Genomic DNA, 18,890 nt, shown 5'->3' with positions numbered 1-18,890 from the left:
CCTTCAAGGCCCAATTCGTGGGGTATTCTTTTCTTGAATTGGGAATTGAAGGGTAGATAGGATTGAGATATGCTGACTTAAGAACAGTGGCATCCCTTGTGGAGAAAATAACACGACTGAAGATCTGGAGAGGGTCGAGGCCAGTATATTTGGAAAACTAAGGACAATTCAGATTAGCTGGGGTGCTAAGGGTACACAAATGGAGGAAGATGCATGTTGAACCAAAAAGGTAAATTGCGGCTTAACCTCTGTAATGGCCCCTAGGCAGGCAAAGTGAATAGCAGAGTTTCATGAGTGAGGAAGGGAGTGATTCATTAGCTGCCTTTAGGAATATTAACTTGGAAACACTGTGTTATGAGGATTAGAGTGAGGAAGGAGTGGACATTGGGAGATCTGGCGCAAGATAAGAAAATAGGCTGGGTGTGGTGGCTCATGACTGTAATCCCAACACTTTAGAAGGCTAAGGCGGGAGGTTCCCTTGAGTCCAGGGGTTTGAGGCCAGCTTGGTCAATGTTGTGAGACCCCCTGTCTCTACAAATAATTTTGTTTTTTTAATTAGTTGAGAGTGATGGCATGTGCCTGAAGTCCCAGCTACTTGGGAGACTGAGGCGGGAGAATGGCTTCAGTCCAGGAAGTTGAAGCTGCAGTGAGCTATGTTCTCACCACCGCATTCCAGCCTGGGTGACAAGGGAAACCTTATTTCAATCAATCAATCAATAATAATAATAATGATGATGATGATGATGATGTAGTTTTAATAAAAGGAGAACAGGAAGAGAGCAGACGAAAAAGAAATTAAATTACAGAGAAATAGCTCAAGTAGGCCGTGAAAAGAAGCAGTCTGTGTTACCCTTGGAAGTTGCCTGCTTGTGTTGTTGGCAGGATAATAGTGCTTTTAGGAAAGTGGAGAATGCCAGAGAAGGAGAAGAAAGTGAGGAGGAGGAAGACACAGGGGAGGAGAACTCATTCTTGAATTACTTTAAGAAGCTTCAAAGACTCAATTGATGAGTGAACATCGGATTTAAATACACGCTGTCTCCATTAGGGAGGGACCCAGAAAGATGCACTATGTTATGGCTAAATTAGGCTGAGTTTCATGTCTGCATGAAGAGAAGTGTGTTGGTCTATGTCTGTAACATATATATCACTAAATTTTTCAATGTGTTTGTAATTTGTATAAAAATCTCAAAAAAACCCTAGTCTTTCCCCCCCTGCCCCCCGCCCAAGGGGATTAAGCTATTCTATGGCATATAGCCTTGGGTTTTTATTTCATTGTAATAACTTTCTAGTCACTTAAAAAGTTCTTGCATGTTTTGAATTTATTACTCCAAATTTGAAAAATCTAAGGCCTTCTGTCTTAGCACATTGCATCTCTGATTAAGACTTTCTTTCCACAAAGACATTAGAAGGATCTCTGGAGGTGACTGATGAAACAATAATTTTGAGTGGATTTAGGGTTTTAATTATTGGTTTATTTAATTGTGAGTGGGCACTGTGGAAAAAAATCCATCAACAAAGGAAACAATTGTTGCAAAGAATTACATCTGCACTTACTCTCTGTCAAAAATTTCTCATTAAAAATGTGTTTCTTTAAAAGTAACTCAAAGCAGCTGACGAAATACAAGAGCATGGAAAGTTTCAAATCCCAATGCAAATTGGATTCATCAAAGATCATTTGCCAGAGACTTGACTCCATGGTAAAAGAGCTTCTCACCATTTCTCCCGTCCATTATGCCAGCAGTTTTATTTCCATAGGTGGATATTTTCCACTGAAACACTTCCTTTTCATAATACTTTTGATGTCTCTAGAGCATTAATACTGTTTGACTTTACTCTTTACTGATGACTCTGACTCATGTTTTTTTTACCTTAAGAGAGTGGGTGAAGAAAGAAAGAAGCCATAGGCAGCTCTACTAAAGAGGTGAAAATCCTAAAGACCATTCCACAATGTCTGAACCACCATCAAAACTAGGGTGTGGGAAATGACAGTTACTGAGATTATTCCCAAACCATTCTCTAGTTTTTTTTTTTTTTTTTGAAAGATCAGGCCTGCCTGAGAGGCCACTGGGGTAAATCATACAAAACAATAAGACCGTAGGAAAAAATAGAACTACCATTTGATCTAGCTGTCCCTCTTTTGGGCATAAACCCAGAGGTAATGAAATCACCACCTTTTTAAGGTATCTTCACCCCCATGTTCACTGCAGAATTTTTTACAATAGCCAAGATATGGAGACAACCTAAGTGTTGATCAGTGGACAAACGGATAAAGAAACTGTGGTGTGAACATACAGTGGAATATTATTCAGCCCTAAAAAAGAGCAAGATCTTTCCATTTGACACAACATGGATGAGCCTGGAGGATATTATGCTAAGTGAAATAAGCCAGACACAGAAATATAAATACTGCATGATCTCACATGTGGAATATGACCTCACATATAGAATATGTTCTCACATGTGGAATCTAAAAATAAATTCACTGTCGGGCCTGTGACTCATGCCTGTAATCTCAGCACTTTGGGTGGCTGAGGTGGGAGAATCACCTGAGACTGGCCTGGGCAACATAATGTGATCCTATCTCTACAAAACAAATTTAAAAGATAGTCAGGCATGATGGCACCCACCTGTAGTCCCAACTACTCAGGAGGCTGAGGTGGGGGGATAGCTTGAGTCCAGGAGGTCGAGGCTGCTGTGAGTCATGATCATGTCACTACATTCCAGCCTGGGTGACAAAGTGAGACTCTGTCTCAATAAATAAAATTAAAAAAATAAATAAATACATTGAAAACATATAGAGATAGAGAACAAAACAGTGGTTACTGAGGCAGGGGTAGAGAGTGAAGGGGAAATGGAGTCATGTGGGTCAGAGGATAGAAAGTGGTAGATATGTAGGATTAACAAGTCTAGAAATCTAAGCTACAACATGAAGATCTTAGGTAATTAAACCGTACTGTGTATAGAATTCACTGTCAATGAGTAGATTTTAGCGCTCTTGCCATGGGTAACTATGTGAAATGATGACTATGTTAATTTGCTTCACTATAATAACGTTTTTGCTATCTCTGTATATCCCTTAACATGTTATATACCTTAAATATACATAATAACATTTATTTTTTAAAAAAGATCACAGGAAAACATCTCTTTGAAGCTGGCACTACTGATGAAAACTAAAGCAATGGATGGAGAAAAGAGGAGGAATAAAGACAATTTGGGCTGATGTTCTCCAGAAAAGGAAAGGGTGGTCACCTTGTCAATGGATTTGTTGAGCACCCATTATGTGTGGGAATGGATTATTAAAAGCTACAGAAATCTCTGTCTTGAGGTCATGTATAGTCTATTGAGGGAACAAGGCATATATACCAAAATGACTTAAATAGCAAAGAGTAACATAATAACTATCAGCAGCCACTGAGCATTATATAGACATTGCTTACTTAATACTTACCAAATCAGCCCATGAAGTAGATGGGTTTGTTAAAATGTATTTGCTGACTGGCAACAGAAAAGCCTATACACACACACACACACACACACACACACACACTGGCTTAAACAAGTAAGGAGGTTATTTATATCATGCTGCAAAAAACCTCGAGTTTGTTACCCTGGTTAAGGCCACCAGGGACACAGCCTCCTCTATATTTCTGCTCTACAGTCCTTAGCTCCACAGTCATAGTTGCTGCCCTTTCAAGCATCACATCTGTGTGTAAAGCAGGATGAAGGATGGAGTAATGGGCGTGGGGCACTTATATAAGAAAAGCAATGCTTTCCCAGAAATTCAAGCATGCTTCCTCTTATATACTATTACGCAGAACAATGTCAGTAGGCTGCCACCAGCTTTAAGGAAGCCAGTTGCTTGAGCATTTTAGCTGGGCACATTGTTACCCTGAACAAAACTGGGGCTCTAGAAGAAGGAAAAATGAGGGGAGAACTTACATTGGGTATATAAACAGCAGTGTCTGCCACGGTGGGTTGACTATGCCATTTTACAGATAAGAAACTGAGGCTCAAAGAAGTTAAATGGTTTGCTCGATTTATCGTACAACCGGCAAATAGCAGAGCCAGGGTTAAAACCCAGATGTGAGTGAATCCAAAGTTTTTACTCTTAATTCCCATTCATTACTGTCATGTGGCACTTCAAATGAATGATATAAATAACTTGACGGTAAATGCAGGGTGAGAGTAGATCAATACGATTTTGGTAGGTAGAGAATAGGGAGTAGAATCATTCAGAGAGAAAGATTTTCCCTACTGTTGGAGGCCTTTGGGGGACAGGAAAATGTCCAAATTGATTATCAGAGAGTTATTGTTAGGAGAGAATGGGAGGAAAGGTCAGAAAGAAGTGCTGGGACACCCGGCTTCCGTGATAGCTCCCAAGTAACAAGTCCAAAATGGAATTTCTGATTTCTCTGTTCCCTAATCCATTTTATTCTCCATCTTTTCCCATTGCAGTAAAATGCACATTTATATGCCCAGCTGGTTAAGCAGAAAATCTGAGGGTTGACATTTATCCCTCCGTTGTCCTCACTCTCACATCTGCAAGTCCTGAAGTATTTACCTCCAAAATACCTCTCACATACGTCCTTTCTGTCACTGTCTCTGCCCCTTGCTCATCCAGCTTGCCACCAGCGTGTGCTTAAGAATGGAAACAGCCTCCTCCTAAGGGGTCTTCTTGCTTCTTCTCTTGTCTCCTTTAGCCAGTTCTCCACTTGGCAATCTTCAATGAACTTTAAACATTGTAAGCCAGATCACATGACAGCATCCACTTAAAACCCTCCTGTGGTTTTTGTTGCACTTGGAAAGGACCCCAACTATGTCTTTGGCTTAGACCCCAGCTTTGTTTGTGACCCTGCACAGTCTAGTACTTCCTTACCTTTCCAACCCATCTTGCTCCGCGTTCACCTTTGCTCACTCTTGGACTCCAATTACAGTAGCTTCTTTGCAGTTGTTGAAATGCTTCTTCCCCTGCCCAAGATCCTTCTTTATGCTTTGGAGCACTTTACCCCTGGTCAACTCTTGTTTCTTCATATTTATGCTTAAACATCATCTCCTCAGGCAGAGTTCCCCATGTGCTCTCTCTAAATCCAGTCCCTCTTGTTCTTCTCTACCAGAAACTTAATAATTTTATTTTTTTCACATTCAAATTACTTTCCTACATATGTAATTATACATTTATTTGTTTAGCTTTTTCTGGTCTATCTCCCCTGCCCCCTGCTAAGAACAATGAGGGCAGAAGCTGTATTTGTTTTGCTGCTGCTGTATGTCTGGTAACACAGTGCTTGGCACAGATTAGGTGCTCAATAAATGTTTGAATGAATGACTGAGTGAATGAATAAACAACTGACAAGATTGACTTGGGAAAGTCTCAAATGCCAGTAGAATGTGTTGCACACACAGTTAGAAATAAAGCTTGTGGCCGGGCACGTTGGCTTATGCCTGCAATCCCAGCACTTTGGGAGGCCAAGGCGGGTGGATCACCTGAGGTCAGGAATTCGAGACCAGTCTGGCCAACATGGTGAAACTCCATCTCTACTAAAAACACAAAAATTAGCTAGGCGTGGTGGCAGGTGTCTGTAATCCCAACTACTCAGGAGGCTGAGGCAGGAGAATCACTTGAACCCAGGAGGTGGAGTTTGCAGTGAGCCGAGATCGTGCCATTGCACTCCAGCCTTGGGGACAAGAGCAAGACTTCATCCAAAAAACAAAAACAAACAAACAAACAAACAAAAACAAAAGAAATAAAGCTGTTAAAGCAATGTTTGACAAGAAGGATTCATTTTATTTACGAGAATCAAATCCAAATGGCAGGTGGGGGATGTCTATAGCAGTTGCCAGGATGGTCTCTGATAACTTTATGGAAACAATAAGAACTACATGTATTTAATTCTATTTTAATTTAACCATTCTATATTCAGGGAGTAGAATTTTGATGATGACAACTACTTCCTCTTCCCTGGGGCACTGCTGAGAAACATTGCCCAGTGTGACCCTGGGGAACAGTTTCTGTTCTGGCCTGATCTGGATTCCTCTTCTCCCAGCTTCTGCTAACCTCCTTCTAACTCTGACGCCGGTCCTTAACCGACACTTGTCCTTAACCTACGCTGCCTGCTCAGGAATCAGTCACTTCCTTCTTTCAGGGTCTTTATTACTTACTATTTGCGGATGATTCTTGGTGTCTGAAATGTGATTGCTCAAATTTCACTTTACATAAGTCTGCACCAGTTGATATTTAGAAAAGTTTTACTTCCCTCTAATATATACACAAAAAACTGACTGCTTGTTCAACATCTATACCTGAGTTCTTTGCCTCAGTAATAACAGTGATGATATCTACAACAATAGTAACATAGCTTCTACTATTTAGTACTTACTGTGTGGCAGGCATTGTGCTACTCCTTTGAGTAATTAACTTAATCTTTGCCACTGGTGAAGAAGCTGAGGTATACAGCTTGTATTAAATAGGGTGTGATAACTACTGTAACACACAAAGCCTTATTTTATTGCTCATGTCCATGTACTTTAGTGGTCAAGGGTGTCTACTCCACATAATTATCATGGATTCAGGCTCCTTTCATATGGGTCTCAGAATCCTCCCTTAGGTCCTCTGAATCTGGTGGCAGCTGAAAAGAGAGGAAGTGGAGATCATACAGAAGGGTTTAGAACCCAGGCCTAGAAGTGGTATACTCCTTCTGCTCAAATTTCATTGGCCAGGAATCAATTACACGTCTCTGTTGAAATGCAAGGGGGCTGGGAAATATAATCTTCTTATACACCTAGGAGAAGAGGAAGCAATTTTGGTGAATATCTAGCCAGTCTCTGCCACACAGAAATTAAACAAGTTGTCATACAATAAATAAATGCAGATCTGGGACTCAAATACATATTGGTTGGACTAGAAGCCTAAGCTGTTAGCCACATGTCTATCCTCTCTTTCCCTGTATATGCACACTTTTTAATATAAAAACGTTTTTTATATATAAAGATACATTTTTAAAGACTGTGCTGCAGCCACATCACGAAGGGAAGTTTATAGTCTGCTCTTTGTCAGGAAGACTCAGTACCTGATTAAGGGCCAGGCTGAAAATGTCTTCTTTGAAGAGACAGAAAGATGCATGCTGTGACACTTCCTGTGTGAAGCCATATAACCTTTCTCTTCGTGTCGGCAGCTCAGGGATCCTATTCCTACTTAACCTAATCCTGCCAGAGATCATGAGATCACATTAGACTAAGGACTTTGGACCTTATCCTGTGGCCAGCCTGCTAATGAAACTCCTAACTGGATGCGTTTAAAATGCAAGTGATAGTCTCTCTTTGCTGTATGGGGTTGGCCTTATACCAGTGTAATGGGTATAACTTTGTTCTGTAAGTTTAGGTGTGTAAAAAATGTACTTTACATTTTCCTTTAACTCAAATTACCGTATTTTATTAATTCCAATATATGCCTTTTTATATGCTAACATCTCTGAAATCTGGATCTAATCATTGATGGCATGTTTGAATTGCTATTTGCTGGGTGGCAGTGCTGATATAGTTGCCATTGTCTGTATGTGTGTGAACATGGTCACAGGTGTTTAGATATTGTTACTTCTTTAGTTGAATAATGTGCACTGTTGGTATTACCCAGGCAGAGTTTAGGTGCTGTTTGAAATATTTTCAAAAAGATTATCCTGAGTTTCAGTAATGAAATGAAAACTTATAATGAACCGAAAGGCTCAGAAACAGTAGTGGAATGTAAATATATTAGTAAAGCAAAATAAAAATTATAAGAATCACTTCAAAGCTACAGTGTCATACAGAGTAAGAGAATTAAATTACTCTAAGTATATGAAACTGTGATACAGAGTTATGTAAAAAAAGCACTGCGTGTTAGTACATGCCGAGCAAGAATGCACTCACATCAAACCTTTCAGAATGGGTGACGACATCTTGGAAGAAAACCTAGAGTCAAGAGTGGGGATGCTAGTACGAAATGTTTCATCACCAACAGCGAAAAATAGTGAGGAGAAAAATACAAACAGTGATGTGGAAGAGTTAGACTCTGAATGAACAGATATGTTTAGGAATTTCTTAATACATTTATTTTCTTTTTTATGTGTACAGGAGTGACATGTAATAAAAATCTACATCCCAACGAGTCTTAAAGGGCTTCTCCAGCAAGTGTAAAATAGAAATTTGAAACAAAGAGAAAGCATTGTTTCATAGATTAATTGGGGGTACCTTTCTTGGTGGCACACAAATTAATGAGGTATTTTACAATGGATGGTATTTTAGTATCAATGAAATAGCTAATCTGTCATTTACACTCCCATTCCTTTGAGTATTGGAAATTAAATTTCAGTCAGTTAAGCACCACCTCTCCCCACGATTACACTGTGATTCCTGGGGGCTTAACATATGAAGCCCCTGAGATGACCATAATTCGGCCTGGTTCCTAGTCCTCAGGCAACAGAGATCATTGCTGAAGACATTTTGTTTTCACCTCAGAGCTCTTTCAAATCTGAATGGCTCTTTCTGCTACTTTTGTGTCTCTCTTGGATGCAACTCCTTGGACACAGGAACTTACTAAGGCTGATAAGGCCCTGGGCGTATCAGTGGGCCCTTGGGAGCATAAAAGGTATTCTGTCCCTCCATGTCCTGCTGGGTGGCTGGGTAGCTGGGTACTGGTAGAATTCACACCTCCTGAGTGCTCTTAGGCATATAGGAATCCAACTTCTCTTCTGCATCATTTTGGCATGGGGAAACTCAGTTGATTTGGGCTGCTTAGATCTCACATGGCCACATTTTCTCCTCTGACATCTTGCAGCCTCCATGACTTTACCTGGGAAAGGGGCACACGTATCATCAAGCCTGCATGGGGTTTGAGGCCTTTGCCTTCCCATTCCCACAAGGTCACTGGGCTGGGCCAGGCTGCAGGACCCACCGTTCGGGATCCACCAGTGTCCAACTCTCTTAGCTTGCTTTCCACGTCTCTCTTTCATCCTAGTCTGGGCAATGTTTTCTTTTTCTTTTTTTTCTTTTTTTTTTTTTTGAGACGGAGTCTCGCTCTGTCACCCAGGCTGGAGTACAGTGGCTGGATCTCAGCTCACTGCAAGCTCTGTCTCCCAGGTTTATGCCATTCTCCTGCCTCAGGCTCCCGAGTAGCTGGGACTACAGGCGCCCGCCACCTCGCCCGGCTAGTTTTTTTTGTATTTTTAGTAGAGACGGGGTTTCACCGTGTTAGCCAGGATGGTCTCGATCTCCTGACCTCGTGATCCACCCGTCTTGGCCTCCCAAAGTGCTGGGATTACAGGCTTGAGCCACCGCGCCCGGCGGCAATGTTTTCTAATATGGAGGGTCAGCTAGACTTTCTCTTATTTCATGTCCCAAATTCTTCGACTCCTCACTGGCCTTGGGCTCTAAAATCCAGGCCGAGAACAGATTTGTGGTTTTTCTTTCTAAGTCAGGGTCTCATTTTGAGATAGGGTCTTAGGTTTTCCTTTCTTTTTGAACAAGTGGTTCCGAATACACAGCTCACAGAATGGAAGAAAGGTCTGAGTGAAAAGAAACATGATAAAACCACACTGACGAGCATTTCAAAATACTTTCCTAATGCAAATTCTTACAGTGCCTACTCTTTCACTCGTATTTTAACGTGTTCTTTTAGGTCAGTTTCTTACGTTGCTCGTTTCCCATATTAGCAGCCTGGTGGCTGATTTCAATGATCCATCAAGGCTTCTTCAATTTATTTTCGCTAACCACCTCAGTAACCAGGGTGAAGGTATAGCCATTCTCTTCCTCCTCCTCTTTTCTTACCTTTTTTTTTTTTTTTTTTTTTGAGACAGAGTTTCACTCTTGTTGCCCAGGCTAGAGTGCAATGGTATGACCTCGGCTCACCGCATGCAACCTCTGCCTCCCAGGTTCAAGCAATTCGCCTGCCTCAGCCCCCGAGTAGTTAGGATTACAGGCATGTGCCACCATGCCCGGCTAATTTTGCATTTTTAGTGGAGACAGGTTTTCTCCATGTTGGTCGGACTGGTCTCGAGCTCCCGACCTCAGGTGATCTGCCCGCCTCGGCCTCCCAAAGTACTGGGATTACAGGAGTGAACCACTGTGCCCGGCCCCTCCTCCTCTTTTTATTTTTATAATATAAGGTTTATAATTTCTATTTCATTAAAAGAAATGAGTAACATACAGACAAGTAGAAGAAAGGGAAAAAAATACATAAAACTTCACTAAGACATCCCCTGGTTGGTGGCATTCTGTAGTTTTTCCTTCTAGTTATTTTTTAATGCTTTCTTGGTATGTGTGTATGTGTGTGTGTGTGTGTGTGTGTGTGAGATTCACGTTACATCAGACGTAGAACTGTATATCCGGCATTGTTCATTCAACACTATAACTGTTTTTCCTTATTATTATAAAATCTTCAGAAACATTAGTGAGTTGACGCAGCAGAGTTTACTCAAACCATTTGCCTAGTGTGGAGCATTTAGCTTATTCTCACTGTTGTGAGAATATTTATACATAAATAATAGCATTATGATTGATATCCTTATGCATGAAGTTTTTCCTACATTTCTTCTTATTATCTTGAGTTAGTCTCCCAGAATTGGGATTACTAGAAAGACTACCATTTTAAAAACAAGCTATTTCCCTGGACTTCATGCAGTATTTCCTCTCCAAATATGAAAATCTTTTATCTGAATACCTTATATCACATCAGGCTGTACTCGATGTTTCCAGTGGGAAAAAATCTAACTGCTGCTGATGCAAGAACATTGTATATCCTCACAAAGGCAAGACTGACGATACAAAAAACATAAAGCCAAAAGCTTTGTCTGTTATTTCCCCCTTTATCGATAGTTATAATAGCTTCTCTGAAAGCAGTATATACTATTTGAGTGGAAGATTTCCACAGACTTCTTTTTTTTTCACCTCCAGTTTCCTTCGATCTTGACGGCTTTTTCTGATCTCATAACAATAACTTGGCATTTATCCATAGGAAGAGATGTTCTGTACCTACAAGTAGAAAGTCTGACTCAAATAGTTACTTCTAAGGTTGTGTTATTTTAAAATCTAAGCTGAAGTTCCATGGTGGATTTTACTCTCAACAAACACCCAAAGCCAATCCATTCAAAGCATTGTGTTCTCCAAGCAGCTACTGGAGGTGACTGAGCTCGTTCTCCAACAATATGTCATCGGTCCAGATGTCTTAGGCCTCCTCTTCTGAAACTACTGTCAAAATCTCTGGCACGTTTTTTGAATGTCCTCAATGAAGAAAAATCTTAATCTTTTGAGGAAGAATTGGATCTTTTGAAACTTCCAGTGGTTTTCAGAATCTAACTGAGTGGACAATAAGGTGAGTGGGAAAATGGGCCAGATTTTAAAAAATAAATTACCACGGTACTATTACAAAACCATGAGGCTGATTTTCTTGTGTGACTAGTAAATAGCACAGAATATGAGAACAATTCTCCCAGAATAAACAGTTAGATTTTAAGCTGCAGTAGATCATTAGGATATGCAGATTAATGAACCTGATGGCCAGGTTGAGACACTTATACTCCGAAGTGTATGTGTGCATATGTAATCTAGGCTCATTACTTACGAGTGATGCCATTTAAATGAAAACATTTGCATATTTTTAAAGAAAACTCAGCTTGAGATAAAGAAATAAAACAAAATCTATGTATTGACATTCATGGGCTTAATTAATTATAACAGCCCAGGGAGGACTCTGCCTCTTTTAAAACAATGTCATTTTATTCATTTAAAATAAGTAATACATACTTTTTATACAGAAATCGGAAAACCCAGAGATTTCTTTACTCAGAGCTATTCCCTCATAATATATATGTTTTTAATAGACTTAATTTTTTAGAGTGGTTTTAGGTTCACAACAAAATTGAGCAGGTCAGAGAGTTCCCATATACCCACTTTCCCAACACGTGCAGATCCTCCCCCATTATCAACATTTCCTGCCAGAGAAGACATTTGTTACAACTGATGAACCTGCATCAAGACAACATTATCATCCAAAGTCCATAGTTTACAGTGGGGTTCATTCTTGTATATACCATGAGTCTGGACAAATGTATAATGACATGTATCCACTAAAGTATGATATAGAATAGTTTCATTGCCCCCCTAATCTACCATGCTCCATCTCTTCATTATATTTTGATCTAAATATATCTTAGATTGGGTTCCCTGGAAACAGACTCTGAGAACTGCCTGCTGCATGCTTACTGGGAGCATGCTTTCAGGAGATGCTCCTTGTAAGAACGTAAGGAAGGACTGTGCTGTGCAGAAGAGAATCTGACTCCAGATGCAGTTGCAACTGAGACTCATCCAATCATGGAGGGAGCTGTGGAGCTGGGATGGCCCTTTAGAATTGACCCAAAGTAAGGTAACTGGCCCGACTTTTATATCCTTGCATCAGTGAGTCGTTGGCCCCCTAGAGGGGCTAATTCTGGATGATTCTATTTTTTAGGGCCGTGGACGATTCCCAATAGGGGATGCAGCTGTGTGCTATCAGCAGTGATATTCCCAGCAGCTGGAGAGAGACGTGTATACTTCACAAAGGGAAGCTGGGCAAAGACTGCATTCAGTATCCACTGTAATGTCATGTCAAAATTGTGATCACACAGTCCATGCAATTTCTCAACCTACTTTTTCACTTAACATTATTTGATGAATTTTTCCCATTTTGTTAACTTCTCTTTGAAATCAACATTTTAAATATCTGCTTATTTTATCATATGAAAGTATCATTTATTTAACTGTTCTCTTATTGTTGAACAATTTTTGACACATTTTCACTATAATAATATAATGAACATCTTTATATCTTTGTAATATACATGATACTAATAAAAATAAACTGTATTTCATTGAGAGTGCTTACTATTGACTATGTCAGGTCAATATCTTTCTTGCCTTCGTTATGGCATTTTTATGAGAAATAAATAAGAGGCCGGGTGTGGTGGGTCACGCCCATAATCCCGGCACTTTGGGAGGCCAAGGCAGGCAGATTACTTGAGGTCAGGAGTTCGAGACCAGCCTGGCCAACATGGTGAAACATGGTCTCTACTAAAACACAATTATGAGCAGGGCAGGGTGGTGTGTGCCTGTAATCCTAGCTACTCAGGAGAACTGCTTGAACCTGTGGGGGTGGAGGTTGTAGTGAGCCAAGATCGCACCAGTGCACTCCAGACTGGTTGAAAGAGCAAGACTCTGTCTCAAAAAAAAAAAAGAAAAGAAAAAGAGAGAAAATAAATGTAAATTATGTTACACTTTTAAACTCATTTGATATTAACTTTGTGATGCAGAGACTATTGTCATCTCCATTTTTCAGATGAGGAAACTGAGGCACAGAGGTTAAGATCATCTAAGTGAGCATTTGAATAGTACAGGCACTATAAATCCAGAGTCTGAGCAAAACATGATACTATTTCCCTCATCCTGCTTTTCTGATGCTTTTCCTAAGTTTATATACTTAGAATTCCATAGTCAAAGGGCTTGACTTACTTTAAAGCTCATGATAAGGATTGCCAGATTATTTTCCAGAAGCAGTGAGAACTTCCACCAGTAGAGTATGAAGATTTTATTTTTCCATAGTCAACAACACAGAACCCAAATTCTTAATTAGAACCATGATAAAGAACAAGTAATCTATTTTCTTGTCTTGCATCAGGCACTATGAACATTGATTGTTCTTAAGCAGGCCTTTCCCTTGTTTGTTAGCATGCCCAATTATTTCAAGATCATCTTCTAAGTGTTCACTAAAATGGATGACCTACATTTCAAAGAAGAATTTTTTGTTTGTGGAACGAATGCATGAATGAGGACAGGGAGGGGCCTGGATCACAACCTTGTACTGGAATATCAGGAGTTGTATAAAGCAAGGAGGTGGAGACTTTGCAGAACAAAGCCCCTCCAAGACAGGGAAGTGATTTTTGACAATTGGACCATTTTTCACACACTCTTTATTGGGGTCTTTAAAAATCTCAGTTGAATTCCTTATGTAATAAACACTCACTGCAGTCCCTTTACCTGCCAGATTCTATCATGTGGTTGGAAACATTGATGCTTAATTCTGGAAGGAATTCAGGGTCATGTGGTCCCATCCCTTATGACACAGAGGGGGAGCTTCAAGCCAGTGTCACCTCGTTGGGGCCTTTCCCTCTCCTGTGGGTGGACTGCAGGAGCTGGGGGGAGGGGAGGATGGTTCTGTTTTCCTCCATTCAAGGTCAGAGGAACTCTTCAGAAACGTCTTAGAAGGCAGTCAGAGTTATTTTGTATTATTTTAGCATTGACTTTAGACTGATCTTACTTTCACATAGCTCCATAGTTAGTTCATTTCTGAATTCTGAGAGATGTCTCTGGAAACCCATAGTTTTTCACTCACTTCTAACCTTTGGCAACCTCTTTAAGTTCATTTACTTGCCATTCCCTCTTCCATATAGGTTATTGTGAGGCTGAAATGAGCCAAAGTATTTAAAATTCTTACAGTAATACTTACAAAGAGTAAACAATTTATAAATATTGACTTTGGTTCCCTTCATTCTTCTCTGCTCCCCATTTTCCTCCTTCCCAGAATGGTGTATAGCTGTGAGATATTTCTGAACCTCAACTTCCTCATCTAAAAGTCATAAATTATACTTTACTATATATTCGCCACACAGGGTTTTAGTGGGGATCAAATGAGGTAATCCATCTAAAGCGACTTGCACAGCACCTGGCGCAGAGCGGGCAGTCAATAATTTGTAGCTGGGATTACTTTAAAACCTGTTAATGTGCTTTAAGTCAGTTATCGAATTTTCTGGGCTGTCTAAAAGAATGAATCATATGCACTTGATTAATTTTCAGCCCTGTTGAATTTATTTCTTTTCTGCTCAGCTTTCCTGAGGTACAACTGACAAATTAAAATTGTGCATATTCAAGGGGTACTATGTGATGTTTTGATATACAGTAGTTCCCCCTAATTCATGGTTTTTCTTTGCATGGTTTTAGTTACCCACAGTTAACTGAGGTCTGCAAATCAATGAATATAGTACAATAAGATATTTTGAGAAGGAGCGAGAGAGGCCACCTTTGTATAACTTTCATTATAGTATATTGTTATAACTGTTTTATTTTTTGCTAGTTATCATTGTTGCTATCCTATTGTGCCTAGTTTATAAATTAAACTTTATCATAGATCTGTATGTACAGGACAAAGCATAGTACATGTAGGGCTAAGCATTATCTGTGGTTGCAGGCACCCACTGGGGATCTTGGAACATATTTCCCTTGGATAAGGGAGGACAATTATATGTGTACATTTTTTTTTTTTTTTTTTTTTTTTTGTGATTAGAACACCTAAGACCTGCTCTGTTGGCAAGTTTCAAGCATACAGTGTAGTATTATGAACTGTAGTTACCAGGTTGTATATTAGATCTACAGAACTTCTTTTATGACTGAAATGTTGTACTCCTTGACCAAAATCTCCTCCCTGTATCGTATCCTGCATCCCCTGACCACCTTTCTACACTCTGTTTCTATGAGTTTGATTTGTTTAGAATCATATGTACGTGAGATCATGCAGTGTTTGTCTTTCTGTGTCTGGCTTACTTTACTCAGCATCATGTCCTCTGGATTCATCCACGCTGTCTCAAATGGAAGAATTTTCTTTGTTTTTTCGGTTAGCTCTGTTGAGTTTAGATAAAGTAGGAAATGGATAGAGAACAAGCATAACATAGATTTCATGGATGAGGTGTTAATTTCAGCCCTGTAATCTTCAATTTCTGTGCTTTTCTCCATCTCCTTTCTTGATTTTTGTTTTCCTTTCTCTTAGTCTCTATTGTTTTCTATTCATGATAACTGAAGTTCCCTTTTCCTATGGTTCAGTTTGAGGAGTAACTTGTGCCAGTGATGAGCAGCTGAAATGACTGACATCAGGCCATTGGCCTCTTGGTTGTTAAATATATTGGATTCATTCTCCTGGCCTCTGGACATTACTGGACCTTCTTTTCCTGGGCCCGAGGGACAGCGTTCCCTCTTTTTTCCTGTCTCTCCTCTCTGTAAAAAGGCCCCTCAGGGGCTTTTCCTCTTCCTTTGCTGCTGCTAAGTTCTGAAGGTCCCTGAATTTCCTGTGCAACTGTCTTCTCACCTCCTACTCTTGCTGGGTAAGCTTCTCTCTTCCTGTGAGGGCTTCATCTGTATTGTGTTAAGCCCCAAATCTGTGCCTCTGACCTAGACTTCTCAGCAATGTTTAGTGAGTGGACATCTCGTCTTGGGTATGCCACTGGCCAGTCCAACTCAATAGGTAGAGAATGAACCCATCATTGTTTTCCCCCAAACCAGCTCTATAACTCCAGCCCTCAACCAGTCTGCAACCATTAGTGTAAAGGTTGTTAGTTCAGAGGACACAATAGAGGGAATAAATGATGTATTTTGACTTTTCCAACTAGACTCTCCCTTTAAAAATGTCATCTTCTCTATAAATACTGATTCAACCCATAATTCTTTTCTCTGCACCTATCTGTGTTATATTATAGAACTGATTTTAGTCTATTGCTATGCTTCATTTATGTTTCTTTCCTTCTAGACCAGGGGTCAGTAAAATTTTTTGGTAAAGGGCCAGAGAGTAAATATTTTAAGTTTTACAGGCCATATGGTCTCTGTTGCAACTACTCAACTCTGCTGTTTTAGTGTGAAATCAGCCATAGACAAAACAAACGAATGAGCGTGGCTATATTCCAATAAAACTTTATTTACTGAAACAGGCAGTGGGCTAGATCTGGCCCACAAGCCAGGAGTTTACCGACCCCTGGTCTAGACTGTGGACTCCTAGAGAGTTACTTAATAAGAATTTAGAGTTTAGAGAGCCTTTTACCTGCCAGATGATGTCAGAGGTCTGAGAATCTGGAGACAAATGCTCTTCGGTTCCTGACCTCAGGGATCTCCCATGGAGACCAAGCATGTGCTGTGGTTGAGGTGCAGATTAGTCTCCTAGGGCTGTCCTAACAAAGTGTCACAACTGGGCGGCTCTAAATAATAGAAATGTATTCTCTCACAGCTCTGGAGGCTAGATGTCCGAAATCGAGGCGATGTCAGAGTTGGGTCCTTCTGGGTGCTGTGAGGGTGAGTCGGGCCCATGCCTCTCTTCCAGCTTCTGGTGGCTCCTTGACTTTGTAGATGCATCACTCTAATCCTCTACCTACCCCTGGAGTTCTCCATGTGTCATTCCTTTGTACATGTGTCTCTGTGTCCAAATTTTCTTTTTCTTTCTTTCTTTCTTTCTTTTTTTTTTTTTTTGAGATGGAGTCTTGCTCTGTCGCCCAGGCTGGAGTGCAGTGGCACAATCTTGGCTCACTGCAGCCTCCACTCCCCTGGTTCAAAAGATTCTCCTGCCTCAGCCTCTAGAGCAGCTACAGGCGTGTGCCACCATGCCCAGCTAATTTTTGTATCTTTAGTAGAATAGGGTTTCACCATGTTGGTCAGGCTGGTCTCAAACTCCTGACCTCAAGTGATATCTGCCAGCCACGGGGCCTCCCAAAGTGCTGAGATTACAGGTGTGTGCCACCACATCTGACGAATTTTTTATTTTTAGTAGAGACGGGGTTTCGCCATGTTGGCCAGGGTGGTCTTGAACTCCTGACTTCAAGTGATTCACCCTCCTCGGCCTCCCAAAGTGCTGGAGTTACAGGTGTGAGCCTGAGCCACTGCACCCGGCCTCCAAGTTTTATTATTTTATCAGGACACTAGTCAGATTAGGGACCACCCTAATGACTTCGTTTTAACTTGATTACTTCTGTAATCTGTAAGATTCTGTTTCCAAATAAGGTCACACACAAAGGGTCAGGACTTCACAATATCATCTTTGAGCAACACAATTCAATCCACAATGAGGTGTATGTATTAATATTTACTACTTGTACGCCAAGAGAACTGAGGTGAGGAGGATTCATCCTGCTGAACAATGGGGGAGAAGAAAAGGGAGGGCACAAAAACCAACATAACATTTGGCCTGCATGGATGACTAATATCTTGCTAGACTACAGAAATAGGAAAGGAAATTCCAGTTTGAGCAAACAACTTGAGCAAATGCAGGAGGGCAGGATCATAAGAACAAGAAATGTCTGTTGAATAATTACCCTGGTGCAGCTACAAAATGGTGAGGTTGGTGGAAGGGGCTCAAGTTGATTCCAGAAAAAGCTGGGGCGAGACCAAATGTGTGCAGGCTTCAAGAGTTGCTTGCATGATGTTTGTTGACTGAATGAAGTATCAAAGTTGAAAATGCGAACAGTGGTTGTGATAAATTCTCAGCTACGAATTCCCTTTCGTTCAATCTCTGGGGGCTAATTGTTGCAAGTACTTGTCAGCATCTGGACCACTATCCTGTAATCTCTTTCACCTGCACTTGGGTTCATGGCTCCCTCATAATTTTTGTGCTTCCATATGTGTTAGAAGAATTCAAGGACAGTATAACTGAAGGTCTAGCTCATAAGCAAATATTCTCTGATGGAAATACGGAATATGTTTGTCTTTTGGTAATAATAGCTAACCTTTGTTGAATGTTTACTCTAAACCAGCCACTGTTCTAAGCATCTTATGTATTAACTCATTTAATCCACATGCTCCTGCATGAGATTCTAGTATCTCCACTTAATATACCAAGTAATTGAGCTTCAGAATGGTGAACTGGCCAATGTAACCCAACTGGTAAATAACTGTTCTCTAACTACTAGACTATATGCCTCCTTCTCCCTTTGGCCTTCCTGTCCCCTCTCTCTTGCCATACTTGTTTTCCCACAGCCCCTCTTGGGTCAGTCAGTTTACTTTGGTTCACCTCCACTCACCCATCAATTAGTGTCTGATGTTCAGATTCTTAGCTGTCTCTTACTTCCTGTTTTCCTCCCCTA

General features: G+C 40.5%; 1 long non-coding RNA gene across 2 annotated transcripts in view; it reads left to right on the top strand.

Moving 5' to 3' along the window:
* The first annotated feature begins 15,345 nt into the window (after window positions 1-15,345).
* LOC110744144 overlaps window positions 15,346-18,890 on the top strand; it is a 28,872-nt gene continuing 25,327 nt past the window's right edge. For both annotated transcript variants that reach the window (XR_004176947.1, XR_002524359.2), the window contains exons 1-2: window positions 15,346-16,962; window positions 17,045-17,109. This is a non-coding gene — a long non-coding RNA (uncharacterized LOC110744144). The remainder of the gene's footprint in view (window positions 16,963-17,044; window positions 17,110-18,890) is intronic.

This window comes from Papio anubis, chromosome 11 (assembly GCF_008728515.1).
Source record: "Papio anubis isolate 15944 chromosome 11, Panubis1.0, whole genome shotgun sequence".
NCBI lineage: Eukaryota > Metazoa > Chordata > Mammalia > Primates > Cercopithecidae > Papio > Papio anubis.
This window is presented reverse-complemented; position numbering and strand designations above follow the sequence as displayed.